Genomic DNA, 23,130 nt, shown 5'->3' with positions numbered 1-23,130 from the left:
TCTCCTGCCTGTTTTTCTATAACCCTGAAAATTAAGAATGACATTTTAAAATGGTTGGGGGAAAATCAATAGAAGATTAATATTTTGTGATACATAAAATTATATGAAATTCAAATTTTGGTGTTTATAAAGTTTTATTGCAACAGATCCAAGCTTATTTATTTACATTGTTTTGTCCACGGCTGTTTTCACATCACAGTGGCACAGCTGAGTACTGTGACAGAGACCCTAGGATCCTCAGAGCCTAACATATTCATTCTCTAATCTTTGCAGAAAAAGGTTTCCAACGTCTACCTAAATGATTCTCAATTATTTAAAAGAATCAGTCAAATCATCTTGGTTTTTTTTTTTTTTTGCGGTACGCGGGCCTCTCACTGTTGTGGCCTCTCCTGTTGCGGAGCACAGGCTCCGGACACGCAGGCTCAGTGGCCATGGCTCATGGGCCTAGCCGCTCCGCGGCATGTGGGATCTTCCCAGACCGGGGCACGAACCCGTGTCCCCTGCATCAGCAAGTGGACTCTCAACCACTGTGCCACCAAGGAAACCCAAATCATCTTGTTTTGATTGTTTGAACAGTAATGTTCTTAACAGAACGGATTGCGTTTGGAAAAAGTTTTTGTTAGATCTCTTCTCTGTGTTTAAAAGGGGGAAAATTGGTTTTCTTCAAACAAACCAGGTAACTTTTTGACATGAACTAATTTCTCTCGGTAATTTTTCCTCTCTCAGCTTCACTTGGGGAGTGTTAGCTGCATTCCTGTAGGGGTGGGGGAGGTGGGAGAATGTCACCTATGGACCAAAGGTTTCAAGAGTCCACTCCTTCAAGGTCTCCCTTGTTTACAAGGTCTCAAACCCAAGCTCTGAGAAAAACTCTTGACTGGCTGAAGTGCAAATGAAACCAATCACTAGCAGACCTAGGGAGGTAACCTTTGTTGATCCTTTGCTCTTGGCCAGCCACAGTGTTAAGCATTTTCATGCATAATATTTTAAAATTCTTTTTAATGACCTCATCTCCCAGGTGGGAGGGCCTGGGGCATGGAGAGTTTAGACAGCTGGTAAGTAGAAGAGTGTAGATTTGAGCCTAGGTCTGTCTGACTTCTAAGCTCAAGTTCTTACAAAATCAACTTCACGTTTACAAAAACTTCTTCCCTGTAAGGAAGTCACCCAAAACAACCAAAAATAAGTCCAGAAGTCCTACGTTTACATCATAGACAGGTCCAGGAACCTCTGTCAGTCTCTTTGGATGTGTCAAAACTCTCCCTAAATAGCTTCCAATCTCTGTTTTCAAGTGTCAGAGCTCTCCTTCATGAGACTTTGTTTGTTTGTTTTCCATGCTATGGCTTCTGTTGTGGGCATCCCACTGTTTTTAAGGGCTGACTCCCAGTGTGCAGAGCTCCCAGGAGACCTGACATTTTGCTGGCTGTTGGCAAATGGCACCTCCTCTATCCAGTCTGCTAGGAACCTTCCTACCCTGGCTGATTACATCTTCCTCTGAGCCCCCCATCTATCTTTTCCTTCATGTCCAACATTCTGCCATGGAGCCCCACTGGACTGTAAACTTCTTGAGGTCAGAGATTATGTCTTAGGTCTTTGTAACCACGCAGCACTGAGTGTGGTGCCTTGTGAGGGCAATGAACATTTGTGGTGAATAATTACATGGAGAACACATTGAATGAAGGCAAGGCCGTTTGCGTTTATTTCAGCAGAAAAGGGGGAGGTTTAAGCTGAGATATGACATCTAGGGATAGCATTTCTTTTGAATTGAGGTACAGCTGAGGTACAATATTATATAAGTTACAGGTGTACAATATAGTGATTCACAATTTTTAAAGGTTATACTCCATTTATAGCTATTATAAAACATTGGCTATATTCCCTGTGTTGTACAATATATCCTTGTAGCTTATCTTATACCTAATAGTTTGTACCTCTTAAGCTCCTACCCTGATGTGGGCCCACCCCCTTTCCCTTTCCCTAGGATGGCAATTTTTCTTCCTCTTTTTATCTTTATTTTATTTTATGAAAATAATTCTTTTTCAGGTGTAGAGCAAAGTGATTCAGTTATGCATATACATCTATTCTTTTTCAAATCTTTCCCCATTTTTTGAATATTGAGTAGAGTTCTCACTGCTATACAGTAGGTCCTTTTTGGTTATCTATTCTAAATATAGCAGTGTGTACCTGTCAATCCAAAACTCCCAATCTATCCCTCCCCCTACCCTTCTGCCCTGGTAACCAAAAGTTTTTTGTCTAAGTCTATGAGTCCACTTCTGTTTTGTAACTAAGTTCATTTGTATCATTTTTTCTTTTTTTTAGATTCCACATATAAGTGATATCACAGGATTTTTGTCTTTCTCTGTCTGACTTACTTCATTTAGTATGATAATCTCCAGGTCCATCCATGTTGCTGCAAATAGCATTATTTCATTCTGAGTAATATTCCATTGCACTTATGTACCACATCTTCTTTATCCATTCATCTGTCAATGAACATTTAGGTTGTTTCCATGTCTTAGCTATTGTAAACAGTGCTGCAATGAACATTGGGGTGCATGTATACTTTTGAACCAAGATTTTCTCCGGATATATGCCCAGAAGTGGAATTTCTGGATCATATGGTAGCTCTACTCTTCATTTGTTAAGGAACCTCCATACTGTTCTCCACAGTGGATTTACCAAGTTACATGCCCATCAACATTGTAGGAGAGTCCCCTTTTCTCTACACCCTTTCCATCCCTTGTTGTTTGTAGATTTTTTTTTTTTCTTTTTTGGCGGTATGCGGGCCTCCACTGTTGTGGCCTCTCCCGTTGCGGAGCACAGGCTCCGGACGCGCAGGCTCAGCGGCCATGACTCACAGGCCCAGCCGCTCCGCGGCCTGTGGGACCTTCCCGGACTGGGGCACGAACCCATGTCCCCTGCATCGGCAGGCGGACTCTCAACCACTGCGCCACCAGGGAAGCCCGTTTGTAGATTTTTTGATGATGGTCATTCTGACTGGAGTGAGATGATATCATACTGAGTTTTGATTTACATTTCTCTGATAATTAGCTGTGTTGAACATCTTTTCATGTGCCTCTTGGCCATCTGTATATCTTCTATGGAGAAATGTCTATTTAGGTCTTCTGCCCATTTTTTGATTTGGTTGTTGGTTTTTACTGTATTGAGCCACATGAGCTGTTTGTAAGTTTTGGAGATTAATCCTTTTTTGGTCACATCATTTGCAAATATTTTCTCCCATTCTGAGTGTTGTCTTTTCATTTTGTTTACGGTTTCCTTTGCTGTTCAAAAGCTCTTGAGTTTAATTAGGTCCCATTTGTTTATTTTTGTTTTTATTTCCATTACTCTGGGGGATGGATCAAAAAAGATATTGCTGCAATTTATATCAGAGAGTGTTCTGCTTTTGTTTTCCTCTAAAAGTTTTATAGTATCTGGTCTTACATTTAGGTCTTTAATCCATTTTGAGTTTATTTTTATGTGTGGTGTTAAAGAGTATTCTAACTTTATTTTTTTATTTTTTTTGTGGTACACGGGCCTCTCACTTTTGTGACCTCTCCTGTTGCAGAACACAGGCTCCGGACACGCAAGCTCAGCGGCCATGGCTCGTGGGCCCAGCCACTCCACGGCATGTGGGATCTTTCCAGACTGGGGCACGAACCCGTGTCCCCTGCATCGGCAGGAGGACTCTCAACCACTGTGCCACCAGGGAAACCCTAATTTAATTTTTTTACATGTATTTAGCTTTCTAGTATTCCCAGCACCATTTATTGGAGAGAATGTCTTTCCTTCATTGTACAGTCTTGCCTCCTTTGTCATAGATTAATTGACCATAGGTATGTGGGTTCATTTCTGGACTTTCTGTCCTGTTCCATTGATCTATATTTCTGTTTTTATGCCAGTACCATACTGCTTTTATGACTGTAGCTTTGTAGTATAGACCAAAGTTGGGCAGCCTGATTCCTCCAGCTCCATTTTTCTTTCTCAAGATTGCTTTGGCAATTTGGGGTCTTTTGTGTTTCCATAAAAATTGTAAAATATTTTGTTCTAATTCTGTGAAAAGTATCATTGGTAATTTGATAGGGATTGCATTGAATTTGTAGATTGCTTTGGGTAGTGTAGTCATTTTCACAACATTGATTCTTCCAATCCAAGAACATGGTATATCTCTCCATATGTTTGTGTCATCTTTGATTTCTTTCATCTTACATTTATCTGAGTACAGGTCTTTTGCCTCCTTAGGTAGGTTTATTCTTAGGTATTTTATTCTTTTTGTTGTGATGATAAATGGGATTGTATTCTTACTTTCTCTTTATGATCTTTCATTGTTAATGTATAGGAATGCAAGAGATTTCTGTGTATTGATTTTGTATCCTGCAACTTCAGCAAATTCATTGATGAGCTCTAGTAGTTTTCTAGTAGCATCTTTAGGGTTTTCTATGTATAATATCATGTCATCTGTGCACAGTGACAGTTTTACTTCTTCTTTTCCAGTTTGGATTCCTTTTATTTCTTTTCCTTCTCTGATTATCATGGCTAGGACTTCCAAAACTATGTTGAATAATATTGGTTAGAGTGGACATCCTTGTCTTGTTGCTGATCTTAGAGGAAATATTTTCAGCTTTTCACCATTGAGAATGATGTTTTCTGTGTGCTTGTCATATACAACCTTTATTATGTGGAGGTAGGTTCCCTCTATGCTCACTTTCTGGAGACTTGTTATCATAAGTAGATGTTAAATTTTTGTGAAAAGCATTTACTGCATCGATTGAGATGATCATGTAGTTTTTATTCTTCAATTTGTTGATGTGGTGTATCACACTGAGTAATTTGCAGCTACTGAAAAATCCTTGCATCCCTGGGATAAATCCCACTTGATCATGGTGTATAATCCTTTTAATGTATTGTAGGATTCTGTTTGCTAGTATTTAGTTGAGGATTTTTGTGTCTATGTTCATCAGTGATATTGGCCTATAATTTTCTTTCATTGTGGTATCTTTGTCTGGTTTTGGTATCAGGGTGATGGTGGCCTCATAGAATGAGTTTGGGAGTATTTCTTTCTCTGCAATTTTTGGGAAGAGTTTCAGAATTATAGGTGTTGACTCTTCTCTAAATGTTTGATAGAATTCTCCTGTGAAGCCATCTGGTCCTGGAATTTTTTCTTTGGGAGTTATTTATTTATTTATTTAAACATCTTTATTGGAGTATAGTTGCTTTACAGTGTTGTGTTAGTTTCTGCTGTATAACAAAGTGAATCAGCTATATGTATACATATATCCTCATACCTCCTCCCTCTTGCATCTCCCTCCAACCCTCCTTATCCAACCCCTCTAGGTGGTCACAAAACACTGAGCTGATCACCCTGTGCTACTCAGCTACTTCCCACTAGCTATCTATTTTACATTTGATAGTGTATATATGTCAGTGTTACTCTTTCAGCTTGTCCCAGCTTACCCTTTCCCCTCCGTGTGTCCTCAAATCCATTCTCTATGTCTGTGTCTTTATTCCTGTCCTGCCCCTACGTTCATCAAAACCATTTTTTTTAAGATTCCATATATATGTGTTAGCATATGGTATTTGTTTTTCTCTTTCTGACTTACTTCACTCTGCATGACAGACTCTAGGTCCATCCAACTCATTACAAATAACTCAATTTCATTTCTTTTTATGGCTAAGTAATATTCCACTGTATATATGTGCCATATCTTCTTTATCCATTCATCTGTCAATGGACACTTAGGTTGCTTCCATGTCCTGGCTATTGTAAACAGAGCTGCAATGAACATTGTGGTACATGACTCTTTTTGAAGTATGGTTTTCTCAGGGTATATGCCCAGTAGTGGGATTGCTGGGTCATATGGCAGTTCTAGTTTTAGTTTTTTAAGGAACCTCCATACTGTTCTCCATAGTGGCTGTATCAATTTACATTCCCACCAACAGTGCAAGAGGGTGCCCTTTTCTCCACACCCTCTCCAGTATTTGTTGCTTATAGATTTTTTGATGATGGCCATTCTGACCAGTGTGAGGTGATACCTCATTGTAGTTTTGATTTGCATTTCTCTAATGATTAGTGCTGTTGAGCATCTTCTCATGTGTTTGTTGGCAATCTGTATATCTTCTTTGGAAAAATGTCTATTTAGGTCTTCTGCCCATTTTTGGATTGAGTTGTTTATCTTTTTGACATGGAGCTATATGAGCTGCTTGTATATTTTGGAGATTAATTCTTTGTCAGTTGCTTCATTTGTAAATATTTTCTCCCATTCTGAGGGTCATCTTTTTGTCTTGTGTATGGTTTCCTGTGCTGTCAAAGCTTTTAAGTTTCATTCAGTCCCATTTGTTTATTTTTCTTTTTATTTCCATTTCTCTAAGAGGTGGATCAAAAAGGATCTTGCTGTGATTTATGTCATGGAGTGTTCAGCCTATGTTTTCCTCTAAGAGTTTTGTAGTGTCTGGCCTTACATTTGGGTCTTTAATCCACTTTGAGTTTATTTTTATGTATGGTGTTAGGAAGTGTTTTAATTTCATTATTTTACATGTAGCTGTCCAGTTTTCCCAGCACCACTTCTTGAAGAGGCTGTCTTTTCTCCATTGTATATTCTTGCATCCTTTATCAAAGATAAGGTGACCCCAGGTGCGTGGGTTCACCTCTGGGCTTTCTATCATGTTCCATTGATCTATATTTCTGTTTTGGTGCCAGAACCATACTGTCTTGATTACTGTAGCTTTGTAGTATAGTCTGAAGTCTGGGAGCCTGATTCCTCCAGCTCCATTTTTCTCTCTCAAAATTGTTTTGGCTATTCAGGGTCTTTTGTGTTTCCATACAAACTGTTCAATTGTTTGTTGTAGTTCTGTGAAAAATGCCATTGTAGTTTGATAGGGATTGCATTGAATATGTAGATTGCTTTGGGTAGTATAGTCATTTTCACAATGTTGATTCTTCCAATCCAAGAACATGGTATATCTCTGCATCTGTTTGTATCAGCTTTAATTTCTTTCATCAGTGTCTTATAGTTTTCTGCACACACCTCTTTTGTCTCCTTAGGTAAGTTTATTCCTAGGTATTTTATTCTGTTTTGTTACAATGGTAAATGGGAGTGTTTCCTTCAATTCTCTTTCAGATTTTTCTTCATTAGTGTATAGGAATGCAAGAGATTTCTGTGTATTAATTTTGTATCCTGCTACTTTAACAAATTCATTGATTAGCTCTAGTAGTTTTCTGCTAGCATCTTTAAGATTCTCTCTATATATTATCATGTCATCTACAAATAGTGACTGTTTTACTTCTTCTTTTCCAATTTGGATTCCTTTTGTTTCTTTTTCTTCTTTGATTGATGTGGCTAAAGCTTCTGAAACTATGTTGAATAATAGTGGTGAGAGTGGGCAACCTTGTCTTTTTCCTGATCTTAGAGGAAATCGTTTCAGTGTTTAACCATTGAGAATGATGTTTGCTGTGGATTTGTCATATAGGGCATTTATTATGTTGAGGTAGGTTCCCTTTATGCCCACTTTCTGGAGAGTTTTTATCATAAATAGATGTTGAATTTTGTCATAAGGTTTTCCTGCATCTATTGAGATGATAATATGGTTTTTATCCTTCAATTTGTTAATATGGTGTATCACATTGATTGATTTCCATATAATGAAGAATCCTTGCATTCCTGGGATAAATCCCACTTGATCATGGTGTATGATCCTTTTAATGTGCTGTTGGATTCTGCTTGCTCGTAGTTTGTTGAGGATTTTTACATCTATGTTCATCAGAGCTATTGACCTGTAGTTTTCTTTGTTTTCTGACATATTTTTCTGGTTTTGGTATCAGGGTGATGGTAGCCTTGTAGAATGAGTTTGGGAGTGTTCCTCCCTCTGCTGTATTTTGGGAGAGTTTCAGAAGGATAGGTGTTAGCTCTTCTCTAAATGTTTGATAGACTTTACCTGTGAAGCCATCTGGTTCTGGGCTTTGGTTTGGTGGAAGATTTTAAAGCACAGTTTCAATTTCAGTGCTTGTGATTGGTCTGTTTCTATTTCTTCCTGGTTAAGTCTCAGAGGTTCTGCTTTTCTAAGAATTAACCATTTCTTCCAGGTGCCCATTTTATTGGCATATCATTGCTTGTAGTAATCTCTCATGATCCTTTGTAATTCTGCAGCATCATTTGTTACTTCTCCTTTTTCATTTCTAATTCTGTTGATTTGAGCCTTCTCCCTTTTTTCTTGATGAGTGTGGCTGATGCTTTATCAATTTTATCTTCTCAGAGAACCAGCTTTTAATTTTATTGATCTTTGCTATTGTTTCCTTCATTTCTTTTTTCATTTCTTTCTGATCTGATCTTTATGATTTCTTTCTTTCTGCTAACTTTGGGGGGGTTTGTTCTTTCTCTAATTGCCTTAGGTGTAAGGTTAGGTTGCTTGTTTGAGATTTTTCTTGTTTCTTGTGGTAGGATTGTTCTGCTATAAACTTCCCTCTTGAAACTGCTTTTGCTGCATGCCATAGGTTTTGGGTCATTGTGTTTCCATTGTCATTTATTTCTAGGTATTTTTTGATTTCCTCTTTGATTTCTTCAGTGATTTCTTTGTTATTTATTAGTGTATTGTTTATCTTGCATGTGTTTGTATTCTTTATGTTTCTTTTTTTTTTTTTTTTAATTGATATCTAGTCTCATAGCGTTGTGGTCAGAAAAGTTACTGCATGCAATTTCAATTTTCTTAAATTTACTGAGGCTAGATTTTTGACCCACGATGTGGTCTATCCTGGAGAATGTTCCATGAGCACTTGAGAAGAAAGTGTATTCTGTTGTTTTTGAATGGAATGTCCTATAAATACCAATTAAATCCATCTTATTTAATGTGTCATTTAAAGGTTGTGTTTCCTTATTTATTTTCCTTTTAGATGATCTGTCCATTGGTGAAAGTGGGGTGTTAAAGTTCCCTACTATGATTGTGTTGCTGTCGATTTCCCCTTTTATGGCTGTTCACGTTTGCCTTATGTATTGAGTTGCTTCTATGTTGGGTGTATAAATATTTACAATTTTTATATATTCTTCCTGGCTTGATCCCTTGATCATTATGTAGTGTCCTTCTTTGTCTCTCGTAATAGTCTTTATTTTATAGTCTATTTTGTCTGATGTGATAATTGCTACTCCAGCTTTCTTTTGATTTCCATTTGCATGGAATAACTTTTTCTATCTCCTCACTTTCAGTCTGTATGTGTCCCTAGGTCTGAAGTGGGTCTCTGTAGACAGCATATATATGGGTCTTGTTTTTTTATCCATTTTCCAATCTATGTCGTTTGGTTGGAGCATTTAATCCATTTACATTTAAGGTAATTATCAATATGTATGTTCCTAATACCTTTTTCTTAATTGTTTTGGGTTTGCTATTGTAGGTCTTTTCCTTCTCTTGTGTTTCCTGTCCTAGAGAAACTCCTTTAGCATTTGTTGTGAAGCTGGTTTGGTGGTGCTGATTTCTCTTAACTTTGGCTTATATGTAAAGGTTTTAATTTCTCCATCAAATCTGAATGAAATCCCTGCTGGGTAGAGTAATCTTGGTTGTAGTTTTTTCCCTTTCATCACTTTAAATATGTCCTGAAACTCCCTTCTGGCTTGCAGGGTTTCTGCTGAGAGATCAGCTGTTAACCTTATGAGGATTATTTTATATGTTATTTGTTGCTTTTCCCTTGCTGCTTTTAATAATTTTTCTTTCTATTAAATTTTTGATAGTTTGATTAATATTTGTCTTGGCGTGTTTCTCTTTGGATTTATCCTTTATGGTACTCTCTGTTCTTCCTGGACCTGATTGACTCCATCCTTTCCTATGTTAGGGAAATTTTTGACTATTATCTCTTCAAATATTTTTTCAGACCCTTTTTTCTTCCCTTCTTCTTCTGAGACCCCTATAATTTGAATGTTGGTGCGTTTAGTGTTGTCCCAGAGGTCTCTGAACCTGTCCTCAATTCTTTTCATTCTTTTTTCTGCTCCCTGACAGTTATTCCCACCCTTTTATCTTCCAGGTCACTTATCCATCCTTCTGCCTCCATTATTCTGTTATTGATTCCTTCTAGAGTATTTTTAAGTTCAGTAATTGTGTAGTTCACCACTTTGTGTGCTCTTTAATTCTTCTAGGTCCTTGTTAAACCTTTCTTTTATTTTCTCCATTCTGTTTCTTAGATTTTGGATCATCTTTACTATCATTACTCTGAATTGTTTTTCAGAGAGGTTGCCTATTTCATCTTTATTTATTTGGTCTGGTAGGTTTCTTCCTTTCTCCTTCATCTGTAACATATTTTTTTGTCATTTCATTTTTGTTTGTTTTTTTTTTTATGCATGTTGCTGTATTCCTGTCTTACTGGTTGTTTGGACTGAGAAGTCCAGCACTGGAGTTTGCACTGAGAAGTCCAGCACTGGAGTTTGCAGGCAGTTGGATAGAGCTGAGTCTTCATCCTGAGATGAGGGCCTCTGGGAGGCCTCAGTCTGATTGATATTCCCTGGGGTCTGAGGTTCTCTGTTAGTCTAGCAGGTTGGACTTGGAACTCCCACCATGGGAACTTGGGCCAGACCTCTGGCTTGGGAACCAACATCCCATAAGATTTGTGGCACCGTAAAAAAAAAAAAAAAAAAAAAAAAAAGATGAAAGAATGAAAAAAAGTGGTAATACATTTTCAAAAAATAAAAAACAAAATAAAATTAGAAAGATAAAAAATATATTAGTAAAAATAAAACTATAATTGATATAGCTGCAACAAGGTAAAATAAAACCACAACAGAAAAAAGAAAAAAAAAATGGTCGTGGGGAGCAACAAGCCAAAAGGAGAGATCACTAACAAAATGTAAAGAATAAAATAAACTTAGAAAAATAAAAGATTTATTAAGAAAAGTAAAAATATAAAAGAATCAACAACAATGAATCAATAATGTAAAAGAGAACCCCAATCTAAAAGAGGAAGAAAAAGAAAAAGAAAAAAAGCCTTGGCTATGGGGACAGAGTTTAGGCAGGGTGTGGAACTTAGGCAGGGCCGGGGGTTTAGGGTGGGGCAGGACCTAGGTGGGTGGGCGGGTGATGTTTGAGCATGAGGTGGGGCCTAGACAGCACAACGTTCAAGTGTGGGGTGGAGCTTCTGCTTAGGATTGCACAGGAAGGGGAGAGGCAGCACACTGAAAGGAGGGCCTCTGGAGTGTGGAGTTCCAGAATTTAGCAGTAGCCCTCTGAGTGAGGGTGTGTGGGTGGGGTTTAGGCCCAGCATGTTGGAGGAGGTCTCAGAGGGGGTCTCCGAGTGTAGAGGTGGGGCCCTGGGTGGGGGTGTAGGGGCGGGGCTTAGGCTCTGCACAGCAGGAGGGAGGCTCCGAGGGCAGAGGATTAGGCCTGGGAGCCCTACTGGCTTCCTGGTGTCTAACTGGACAGGGAAAGCACTGGCCCCATTCCTTTCATTTCCTTTGTGCCCCCCCCCACTGTCTCCCCCAGTGTCTCCCCTGTCTCCTCTGGACCCCTAACCATGGGTGGGTCCCGCTGGGTGTAGGAACTCCTTCCCTCCCTCAGCCACCCCTCAGGGGTGCCAGTCCTGTCCTGCCTCCACTTCTCCTCCCCCTTCACTCCCTCCCCACACTCCACATCCTACCCGGTTGCTGAGGGTTCCTCCCATCCCCTTAGGTGTCCGTGGTCCCCCACCTGGTAGATGCCCTAGTTGTGAGGAGACGCGAATTCTGCATCCTCCTAGTATGCCATCTTGACTCTGCCACCTGTTAGGAGATTTTAAATCACACTTTCAATTTCAGTACCTGTGATTGATCTATTCGTATTTTCTATTTCTTCCTGCTTTGATCTTGGGAGATTGTACCTTTGTTAGAATTTGTCCATTTCTTCCAGGTTGTCCATTTTATTGGCATATAGTTGCTTGTAATAGTCTGTTATGATTCTTTGTATTTCTGTGGTTTCATTGTAATGTCTCCTTTTCATTTCTAATTTTATTGATGTAAGCCCTCTCCCTTTTTTTCTTGATGCGTCTGGCTAAAAGTTTATCAATTTTGCTTATCTTCTCAAAGAACCAGCTTTTAGTTTCATTGATTTTTTTCTATTGTTTTCTTTGTTTCTATTTTATTTATTTCTGCTCTGATCTTTATGATTTCTTTTCTTCTGTTAACTTTGGGTTTTGTTTATTCTTCTTTCTCTAGTTGCTTTAGGTGTAAGCTTAGGTTGTTTATTTGAGATTCTTCCTGTTTCCTGAGGTAAGATTGTATAGCTATAAACTTCCCTCTTAGAACTACTTTTGCTGCATCCCATAGCTTTTGGATAATTGTGCTCTCATTTTCATTTGTCTCTAGGTATTTTTTTATTTCCTCTTTGATTTCTTCAGTGATCCATTGATTCTTTAGTAGTATATTATTTAGCCTCCATGTGTTCATGTTTTTTACAGTTTTTTTTTCTTGTAGTTTATTTGTAATCTCATTGCATTGTGGTCAGAAAATATGTTTGATGTGATTCAATTTTCTTAAATTTACCAAAGCTCACTTTGTGGCCCAGCCTGTGGCCAGTCCTGGAGAATGTTCCATGTGCAGTTGAGTAAAATGTGTATTCTGCTGCTTTTGGATGGAATGCTCTATAAAATCAATTAAGTCCATCTGGTCTAATGTGTCATTTAAGGCCTATGTTTCCTTATTGATTTTCTGTCTGGATGATCTGTTCATTGATGATAGTGGGGTATTAAATTCACCCACTATTATTGTGTTACTGTCCATTTCTCCCTTTATGGCTGTTAGTGTTTGCCTTAAATACTGAGGTGCTCCTATGTTGGGTATATATATATTTACAACTGCCATATTTTCTTCTTGGATTGATCCCTTGATCATTACGTAACATCCTTCTTTATCTCTTGTAACAGTCTTTATTTTAAATTCTATTTTGTCTGATATGAGTATTGCTACTCCAACTTTTTTTTCATTTCCATTTGCATGGAACACCTTTTTCCATCCCCTCACTTTCAATCTTTATGTGTCCCTATGTCTGAAGTTGGTCTCTTATAAACAGCATATATATAGATATTGTTTTTGTATTCATTCTGCCAGTCTATGTCTTTTGGTTGGAGCATTTAATCCATTTATGTTTAAGGTAATTATTGATATGTATGTTCTTATTGCCATTTTGTTAATAATTTTGGATTTGTTTTTGTAGGTCTTTTTTCTTCCTTCCTTTTTTTTTCTCTTCTCTTGTGATTTGATGACTATCTTTAGTGTTGTGTTTCAATTCCTTTCCCTTTTTTGTGTGTGTATCTATTGTAGATGTTTGGTTTGCAGTTACCATGAGGTTTTGATATAGCAGTCTGTATATAAACAAGAATTTTTTAAGTTGCTGATCTTTTAATTTCAAATGCATTTCCAATATCCTGCATTTGTCTTCTCCTCTTCTCACAATTGCTGGTTTTGATATCATATTTGTGTGTGGATGACTTCCTACTTTTACTGTGTGTTTGCCTTTACTGGTGAGCTTTTCCATTCATAATTTTCTTATTTCTAGTCATGGCCTTTTCTTTCTGCTTAGGGAAGTTCCTTTAGCATTCGTTGCAAAGATGGTCTTGGTGGTGTTGAACTCTCTTAGCTTTTGCTTGTTTGTAAAGCTTTTGATTTCTCCATCAAACCTGAATGAGAGCCTTCTGGGTAGAGTATTCTTGGTTGTAGGTTCTTCCCTTTCATCACTTTAAATATATTGTGCTACTCCCTTCTGCCCTGAAGAGTTACTGCTGAGGAATCAGCTGATAATCTTATGGGAGTTCCTTTGTATGTTATTTGTGTCTTTTCCCTTGTTGCTTTTAATATTTTTTCTTTGTCTTTAAATTTTTTCAATTTGATTACTATGTGTCTTAGTGTGTTCCTCCTTAGGTTTTTCCTGCCTGGGATTCTGTGCTTCCTGAGCTTAGGTGACTGTTTCCTTTCCCATGTTAGGGAAGTTTTCAGCTATTTTCTCTTCAAATATTTTCTCAGGTCTTTTATCTCTCTCTTCGCCTTCTGGGACTCTTATAATGCAAATGCTGCTGTGTTTAATGTTGTCTTAGAGATCTCATAGACTGTCTGCATTTCTTTTCATTCTTTTTTTCTTTATTCTGTTCCATGGCAGTGATTTCCACCATTCTATCTTCCAGGTCACTTATTTGTTTTCTTCTGCCTCAGTTATTCTGCTATTGATTCCTTCTAGTGTATTTTTCATTTCAGATATTCTATTATTCATCTCTGTTTGTTCTTTAGTTCTTTTAGGTCTTTGTTAAACATTTCTTCCATCTTCTGGATCCTTTCCTCCATTCTTTTTGCAAGATCCTGGATCATCTTCATTCTTATTATTCTGCATTCTTTTTATGGAAGGTTGCTTATCTCCACTTCACTTACCTGTTCTTCTGGGGTTTTATTCTATTCCTTCATCCAGGACATATTCCTCTGTAATTTCATTTTGTCTAACTTTCTGTGATTGCAGTTTGTGTTCTGTAGGCTACAGGACTGTAACTCTTCTTGCTTCTGCTGTCTGCCCTCTGGTGGATGAGGCTATCTAAAAGGCTTGTGCAGGCTTCCTGATGGAAGGGTCTGGTGCTTGGTGGAGCTGGTTCTTGTCCCTCTGATGGACAGGATCATGTTCTGTAAGACCTTAAGCTGCTTGTCTGCTGATGGATACAGCTGTGTTCCCACCCTTATGGTTGTTTGGTCTGAGGTGACCCAACACTGGAGCCTACAGGCTCTTGGGTGGGGTTAATAGCAGCCTCCAGGAGGGCTCATGTCAATGAGTACTCCCAGAACTGCTGCTGCCAGTGTCTTTGTCCCTGCAGTGAACCACAGCTGCTCCCCACCTCTGCAGGAGGCCCTTCAATACCAGCAGGTAGGTCTGGCCCAGTCTCTTATGGGATCACTGCTTTTTTTCCCTGGGTCCTGATGTGCACAGGTCCTTGTGCACACCTCCAAAGGTGGAGTTTCTGCTCCCCCACTCCTGTGTAATTCCTGCAATCAAACCCAGCTGGCCTTCAAAGCCACATTCTCTGGGGGCTCCTCCTACCATTGCCAGACCCCCAGGCTCATAAGCCTGATGTGGGGCCCAGAACTTCCACTCCAGTGGGAAAACTTCTGTGGTATAATTGTTTTCCAGTTTTTGGTTTGCCCCCGTAGTGGGTATGGGATTGAAATTATGATGATTGTGCCCTTTGTTGTGGCTTCTTCTTTGTCTTTGGATGTAGGGAATCCTTTTTGTTGATGGTTGTTCAACAGTTATTTGTAATTTTGGTGTTCTCGTAAGAAGAGGTGAGTGCACGTCCTTCTACTCCACCATCCTGAGCGATTGTGTTCCCTATGATGGCATTTTTAAAAGGGACTCTTCAGTTTACTGAGAAGAAAGCCCCTCTGTTACCTGGGTGGGTCTTATTACTAAGCTCTCTCTCTTCCAACCAGAACTGATAGAGGCACTACACATTGCTCAGTCAGTTCCATCTTTCCAAATCCTGGATTTACACGTATCCAAGCTCTGGGAATCTGCAAGGTGTCAGGGCCTGGTGGTGAAGAGTATGAGCTCTGGAGTCGATACATTTGTGTTTTCAGTTCCAGTTCTGTGAGTTACAAACTGCACAACCTTGGGCATTTACTTAAGTTCTCTGGAACTCAGTTTCCTCATTTGTAAAATCAGAGTAATACTAGCTCTTACTCCACAAGGTTGTCTTGAATATTAGATGGGAAAATGCACCTAAAGCACTTATATGATGGCAATCATACTTACGATACTAAGGTAGCAGGAGAGCTACCCAACCATGATTGTTTTTTGGTGACAGGAGTGCTTGTCCACTCAACTGTTGATGTTTTAATTTATTCTGCATGTAGCTGATGTAGACATTTGGGAGGGAAAAGATGCAGGAGAAAATCTGAGAAGTCCTATTTCCCCTCCCTGCTCTCTCTGCCTTCCCTGCCTGCATTCTTCCCCTACTTCATGAGCAGTGGCAGAAGCACCTTCCATTTGTTTCTTTAGTTAAGCCTTGGCCACGTTGGGGTGAGCCGTTTCCAGCATCCATCTTTGGCAGCCTGTGGCAGTGCTGGGTGGATGGACCACATGTTTATGAGCATAACGTGGGTCCCAGGCCTCTGTCATAGTCCTGAGCCCTGATGCCCACCCAACATGCAGGGTGGGCTGAGTGGTTAGGCTGAGGGTCCCTGCTCTCTGCAGCTGGGCTCTAGGCATAGAGGAATAATGCAGACCATTTTGAACATTTACTATGTGCCAGACATTGTTCCAAGCAGTTTATAGGTATTATCCTACTTAACTCTCACAACCCTGCCCATTTTAGAGGTAAGGAAAAGGATGGAGAATAGTTAAGCAACCTGCCCAATATTATAAGCTGGCAGAGCCAAGAATTAAACCCAAACCTTCCAGCTCCAGGAGCCAAGCTGAGACAAGCTGAGTGGCTTGGTGTTTTTCAGCTACCAAGAGTTCATTCCAGAATCTCTTGCAAAAATTTTGCAGCTTCAATGCATACTTTTCACTCAGGTGTTGTTATTCAGATCCCCAGCCTTGTTTTCTTAGGGGAAAAAATACAACTGAGAAAGGATCATACTTAGAGTCATCTGAAAAACAATTTGATAGCTGTGATTGTCACTTAGAAATGAAGGCCTTTCTTACTTCATGATCCTGGAGCCTTTATTTCTGTGTGTTGGGGGGGAGGTGGGGAGTTGGATGAGCTGTGAAAATAAGTGGATTTTCTCTGATGTCTAATCCACTAATTATGTAGAGCAAAATTGGATCACACTTGTAACTCAGTTTTTACTATTTGCATTAAGAAATGCTGTTGGCAGAGTTGTGAACAGGAAAAGGGAGAAGGACGTTGCAAATCATTACTTAATGTGAACAGAGTAAATGGTAATTTTATGGGGGGAGATTGGGCAAGGTGTTGCATTTGGACTGTTTGGTGTAGTTAATGGAGCTGTAGCAGTGGTGGCTAAAGTGGCAGCAGAGAATATTAAGGAAAGTAACATGGAAAGAAATTTGAATATAAGTCATAATGACTACTCTATGTTTGCATACAGGATGAGGAGTAAAATGCAATGCATGGATTCTGTGTCATTGAATTTAAAGGAACTGTCACCCCCAAATTGGCTCTAATGATAGAAATTTCAGTAAGATGATAAACTTTTGGGTGAAAAACGCAGGGCTGACCAGCGTTTGGACCTTTCTTCAAGTTTGCTCAGAACCCAAGGCTACCACCTCCTCCTTTGTGTGTAATAATAGTGCTCCCATCTGTCATGGGATTACTTTATGCCCCAGACATCTTGAAGCTGTTGGGGGCGTACCTCCCTCCAGTCTTCATGGCTGACCAAGTGCCATCAAACACTAACATTCTAAGGAAAACATCAAGAAGGTGAATTTTGACTTAGAAAAGGGAAAGACCCAGAATGAAAGTAGCCCTGGGTGGAATGTATGTGGGGAAAGGAAAGTTTTCTAGAAAGTTTTTATGGTGTTGAGCTGGGATTGTCTCTGCCTAGTACTTTTGCTCACATCTCTCTCTCCCTCACTCTCTGTCTGCCTGTCTGTGTCTTTCTATCATTTCTTACTAGGAATGATAAAATTATCTTTCAGAAAGAGGCTTGCTTCAAAGCCTGTAGTTCAATTTGGAGCCCAGTTGACACCATTCTCCACTTGGGACAGTGTGTTTCTGTCATGTACTCACTGGGCAGGTACCACCCCACCTCCCAATTATGAGAATGAAAAATAGCTCGAGACATTGCCAGATATCCCCTGCTGGGAATGTTGCCCTTGGTTGAGAACTACGGGGGTAGCCCATCTTTTTTATTCACTGTGTTAAACTCACTGATGGAGTATGGAAATTGAGGAGAAAAGAGGAAGTCTAGTCCTTGTGGATTTTCCCCCCATGACTTGCCAATCCTTCTTTAGAATTGGAGTTTTCCTAGAAGTTTATTCAGAAGCTGACTGTGTTTTCATTCCTTCTCCAGGAAGGAGTTGCCTAAGGTAACCCTACATTTAACCTATTGAGGACTTGCCAGAATGTTTTCCAAAGCAACTGTGCTCTTTAACGCAGGTTTTGCAAATGCAATTTCCTGTGACCCCCTTCTCCATTTCCTCCTCTTTTAGAACTTGTCTCAAATATCACCTCCTCAGGGACACCTTAGCTGACCTTCAAGACTAGTTCAGGCCTCTTTATTACATGCCCTCATCACAACAAAATTAATTTTTGTGTAAAGTTTTATTAACTTTGAGACTCTTTGTGCCTCAGTTTATCCATTTATGTATTTATTTGTAAAATAGGGGTAATGCTGTCTAAATTACACATGAGAATACTAGAGTTAAAATGTCTAGCATCTCAAAGCCTAGCACATAGTAGGGCTAAAAATGGCAGTTATTATTTTAATATCCTCTGTACGGAATATAAGATCAGAACCATGACTGCACATTCACTAAGCATGAACCAGACATAACTTGTTTTCCCACAGTTTTTTGTTCATAGCTAGTTGATACTTGCTTTGTTGCTTAGAAATGTTTACCAGCAAACAAACAGGTGACAGAGTTGTAAGAGAATATAATAGAAAGAAGATGTAAATAGAAAAAAAATTCTATTTATTAATTTATTTGAATTGGGAAAATGGCTAGTATTTGATTTCAGAAGAAAAGACCTTAGTTTAGCTAAAGGAATCCCAGGATTGGGTGGGGCATATTTTATGAACCATGATTCTTAACAACATATACAAAGATTTTTTGTTTCATTTGCATACCATTAGTCCCTCAGACTCTTGAAGAGCCAATGCTCACATTTACTTCTGCTTTTTTCCCCTGAAGCTTGGCCAAGGCAGAAGCTAGTTCCCCAGTATGGCAGTGATACTCTCCGGCTGAGAACTAGGCTACTGATCTGTTTCTCAGAAGCTCCCCAAGGCCGGCTATGCTGAGGAGAATCCACAGAGAACCATTTGGAAGTGAGAGTTGGCAGCATCTCACCTCCTGCCCACATTTGCAGCTATAGTGTAAGTGTCATGCTCCAGACAGTGCTAGTATTGCTAGAGATTAAAGGGGAAAATGCTGGTCAGGGACCAGTAGTGGATGCAGGGACTGTTGACAGCCTTTCCAACCTGGAGAGTGAGGAGTTGAGATCTTGCAGTCACAGTTGAGGCAAGGCAGATTAGGGCTTTGGGGTACCTCCCATTGCTAGATTATAAGGCTTTTCTAAGCTGAGTGTTGGGCAAGTGCAGAACAAGGTGGGGGAAATACTCCCTTCTTTCAGGGGGCTACCAGAGGAGAAATACAATTTATCAAGAACTGTCCTTAGGAACCTCCCAGGTTGATGGAACTTTCCTTTTCTGGCCTCATTTTCTTCTTTGTATTTCAAGTCTTCTACTGAGTGCCCTGTGGATTCTGGGGACCCCAGGTTCCCTGCTGGTCCCTGGCCTGTATTGGATGCTGTTGGTACATTCCAGTTGCCTGATGGACATTCATCCCCTGCTGTGAGGTGTGGCTGATAACCACTCCCTGCTGTCTCCTTCCCAGAGAGTGGGAGCCTTCTCAAAAGAGGTGGTCCTCCACTGTACCATCCTCTCCTCCCTTCTTGCCTCAAGGTGGGGCCAATCCTAAATTACACTGAAGCTCATCTCCAGCTGAGACCACATCCTTGCTCTTGTTCACCTGTCTTATCCTGCTTCCGTCTCTCTTCTCCTGGAAGCATTCTTTCATAAACCATTTGAATAAGAATCACTGTCTTAGGCTGTCCTTCTAGGGAAGCCAAGATAGTGCCCCTGTTCAAGCCTTCCTTCTGTTTTCTTTTCAATTACTACCTGTCTCTACTAGGTGAAGATGGATCATATTAATAATTGATCATAAATAAACCCTCCTAGTATATTTGTAGGCTAAATGTGTTACTTTTCCTGATAACATAATAACTTACCACCAATAATTTATCTTTAGGACTTCTTTTTTTTTTTTTTTTTACTTTTATTTGCATTTATTTTTTGCAGCATTTATTCCCGGGCCATAAGTTTTTGTTTCTTCAATTTATTCTGGGTTATCTTTTTCCTCTGGGCAACCTCCTCTTCTGGTTTAGGAACAATGTGTTCTTTTTCAGTAAGGATCATCTCAATGTGGCAGGGAGAGCTCATGTATGCGTTGATCCGACCATGAGCTCTATAAGTCCTGCACCACATCTTGGGGGCTTTGTTCACCTGGATATGCTCAATGACCAGAGAATCTACATCTAAGCCCTTAAGTTCAGCATTACTGTCTGCATTTTTGAGCATGTGCAGTAAAAAATTCAGCACTCTTTTTGGGCCACCGACCCTGTGTCCAGCCCCACTCTTTGGCCTGGGCACACCTACCAACTCCACCATTGTAACAACGGAATGGCACACACTGCTTCTTTAAAGTGACATCGTTCAGATACTTGGTGGCTTTTCGGATATGCATACCCTTAATGGCCTGGGCTGTTTCACGAGTGTTCTTAAAGTGAACACGAAGATTTGAACCTCTCGACTTGCATGACTTTGTGGAATTTTCTGGGTCAAGTGAATAGCGAACCATTTTTATAGGTCACCTCAGGCCGCTGACCGGAAAAGTAGGACCTCTTAAGTAGCGATCCCAGTGGGCAAATGTCAGTGGAATTGTAGGAGTATGGCTGACAGTGTCTGCAGGGAGGAGAAGGAAGGGTTGCTTCTGGTCAGTTGGAACTTTCAGCATCCATTCCAGAAAGACTTTCTGAATCACCCTCACCATCTGCAATGGACTGAATGTCTGTTTCCCCCAGATTCAAATGTTAAAATCTTAATCTCCAGTGTGATGGTATTTGGTTTGGAAGATAACAAAGTCATGAGGGTGGAGTGCTCATGAATGAGATTAGTGACCTTATAAAAGGGACCCCAGAGAATTCTCTCTGCTCTCCACCAAGTGAGGATACAAGGAGAAGTCAGCAGTCTGCAACTCGGAAGAGGACCTTCAGCAGAACCCGACCATGCTAGCATCCTGATCTTGGAATTTCAGAATTGTGAGAAATAAATTTCTGTTTTTTATAAGCCACCTAGTCTATGTGGTACTTTGTTATAGCAGCCCAAACTGACCAAAACACCATCCCTGTCCACCAGTGAATTGAACTCTCCTTCCTTGATCTGATGAGTACCCCTTTATTGAACTTATCATATTGCATGATGATTATTTGTTTTCCTGGCTCCCTCCCCCACTAGACTAGGAGTGTCTGGAGAGCAGGGACCTTGTCCTATTCATTTCTATATCCTCAGTGCTACTCAGAGTGCCTGGAACCCTCTGTGAATTCAATAATGCATGTGACTGATAGAAGTCCACCTCCTTCTCCTCTGCTTTCATGTATACTGGGACCTGGGCACACATGACATTTTGGGTGGGATAAAATCTTTAGAATATTAATCAATTGTCTTTCTTCCCAATATTTCCCAGATTTTGAGACTGGAAAATATTACCTCAGAGGGAAAGAGAAGAGAGAGAGGTGATGAGAAATGGGAAGCTGGTGGGTCTCTAAAATAGCCTGAGGGTGGGGTGATGGTCAGGCAGAACCCAAGATAGACTTATGAGGTCCAAGAGCAGAGAGGGCCCTTACTGTCTTTCCCTAGTGGGTCCTCTGTTAGGAAGGAAGACCCAGGGGGAGAGGAGGGCACATGGTGAGTCTAAGCAGAGGGACCTTACATAGGAAGTCAGTGTTTCCTGGGAACTAGGCCAATTCAGAGGCGATAGACTGGAACTGAGGGGCCAGTTGGCTGGGTAAGATATGACTCAGCATCTCCCTGATCCTACAGACTGAGGACTAACCAGATGGAATAACGCACTGGAAGAGGGGCAACCCCCAGCCCACAGAAATTGTTCTGCTATTTTTGTGGATTAGGGAGTCAAACAAGAGAGTAAATTTGAGTTATGGAAAACATTTTAAAGACTACTTTTAGCGCACAGCTCAACTCCAGACTAAGACTTTTATTTACTTTATGCTAAGAAGTAAAAGTGAAAACCCTAAGCAAACGAATCAATACTATTGATCAACAGTGGACATAGGAGTCAGGGAGATGCAGGCTAAGGAGGGCCTGGGGTCTAGGGCATGGCTCACTGGATTTCAAGGACACAGTGGAGCGATATACTGGTTGCCAATGAGGACAGGAACAAAATGATAGGTGATCTTGGGCTTTTTCAATTCCAAGTACACCACCCATGAACATCTTATAAACATAACAGGGGGGCCCAGACATTTAAAAAAGTCAACCAGAGGAACTCTGACAAAGAGGTATCCTCAGGCACTGTTGTGGTGGGGATATTGAAACTGCTGTGGCTGTGAATACTGAAAACAGTGCCAAGAGCTCACTTGCCTGGAGTCAGAAAGGCAGCCTGGAAAACTTCGCTTGACAAATCTAATCATTATTTTTTCCCCTGGATATTCTTGGGCTGACTCAAGACTGCTTGGATATCCATATATAGAGATAAATATCCATATTCAGACATAAATGCCTACAGATAAACACTCCTATGTAGACATAAATACACAGATATTATCACTTATTGAATACTTACAGTTTGGGGGGTTCTATATATGATTTCACATATATTATCTCATTTTTTTTCTCCCTTCAGCAACGAAAGATGGATGATATTAATCTGTTTTTACACAAGAGGAAATTGAGTGGTGAAATAACTTGTCCAGGCTCTCAAAGCTAGAAAGGGGTAGGGCCTTCCTCCATGATGGTGCATAATCAACACTGACTTTTCTCTATGTAGTTATGGTGGATGGATTTATAATGACCATCCCCTGCTTCTCAACCCTCATTAGTCAGCTCACCCTATTTATCAACATTATTGGCAAGAGCCATATGTGAATGGTCCTAACGCAATTGTATGAAACAGAGAGACAGTAGCTCTGGAGAAAGGTCATGTGTGTGTGTGTGTGTGTGTGTGTGTGTGTGTGTGTGTGTGTGTGTGTATGGGCATACATACACACATATGCAGGGACACATGTTGTGTTTCACACGTGTGGAAATAGAAATTCAGAGAAGAAAGTGACTTGCTCAAGGGCCCACGAACCAAGTCTAGAGGAACCCTGGGGTGCTTCTCCTTGAGAGGTGGAGAGATGGAGTTGTGGGTCACCAGCTCAGCCTAGAATTGGGAGGCTGCCCAATGAGGGGGCAAGACACTGGCCAC

At 40.2% G+C, this 23,130-nt stretch overlaps 1 pseudogene; it reads right to left on the bottom strand.

The window, feature by feature from the left end:
- Positions 1-19,937: 19,937 nt before the first annotated feature.
- Positions 19,938-20,534, bottom strand: LOC132428204 (large ribosomal subunit protein uL22-like; annotated as a pseudogene).
- Positions 20,535-23,130: the final 2,596 nt, after the last annotated feature.

Source organism: Delphinus delphis, chromosome 7, assembly GCF_949987515.2.
Source record: "Delphinus delphis chromosome 7, mDelDel1.2, whole genome shotgun sequence".
Classification (NCBI taxonomy): Eukaryota; Metazoa; Chordata; class Mammalia; order Artiodactyla; family Delphinidae; genus Delphinus; species Delphinus delphis.
Note: the sequence above shows the minus strand (reverse complement) of the source record. Positions and strands in the feature narration are given on the sequence as shown.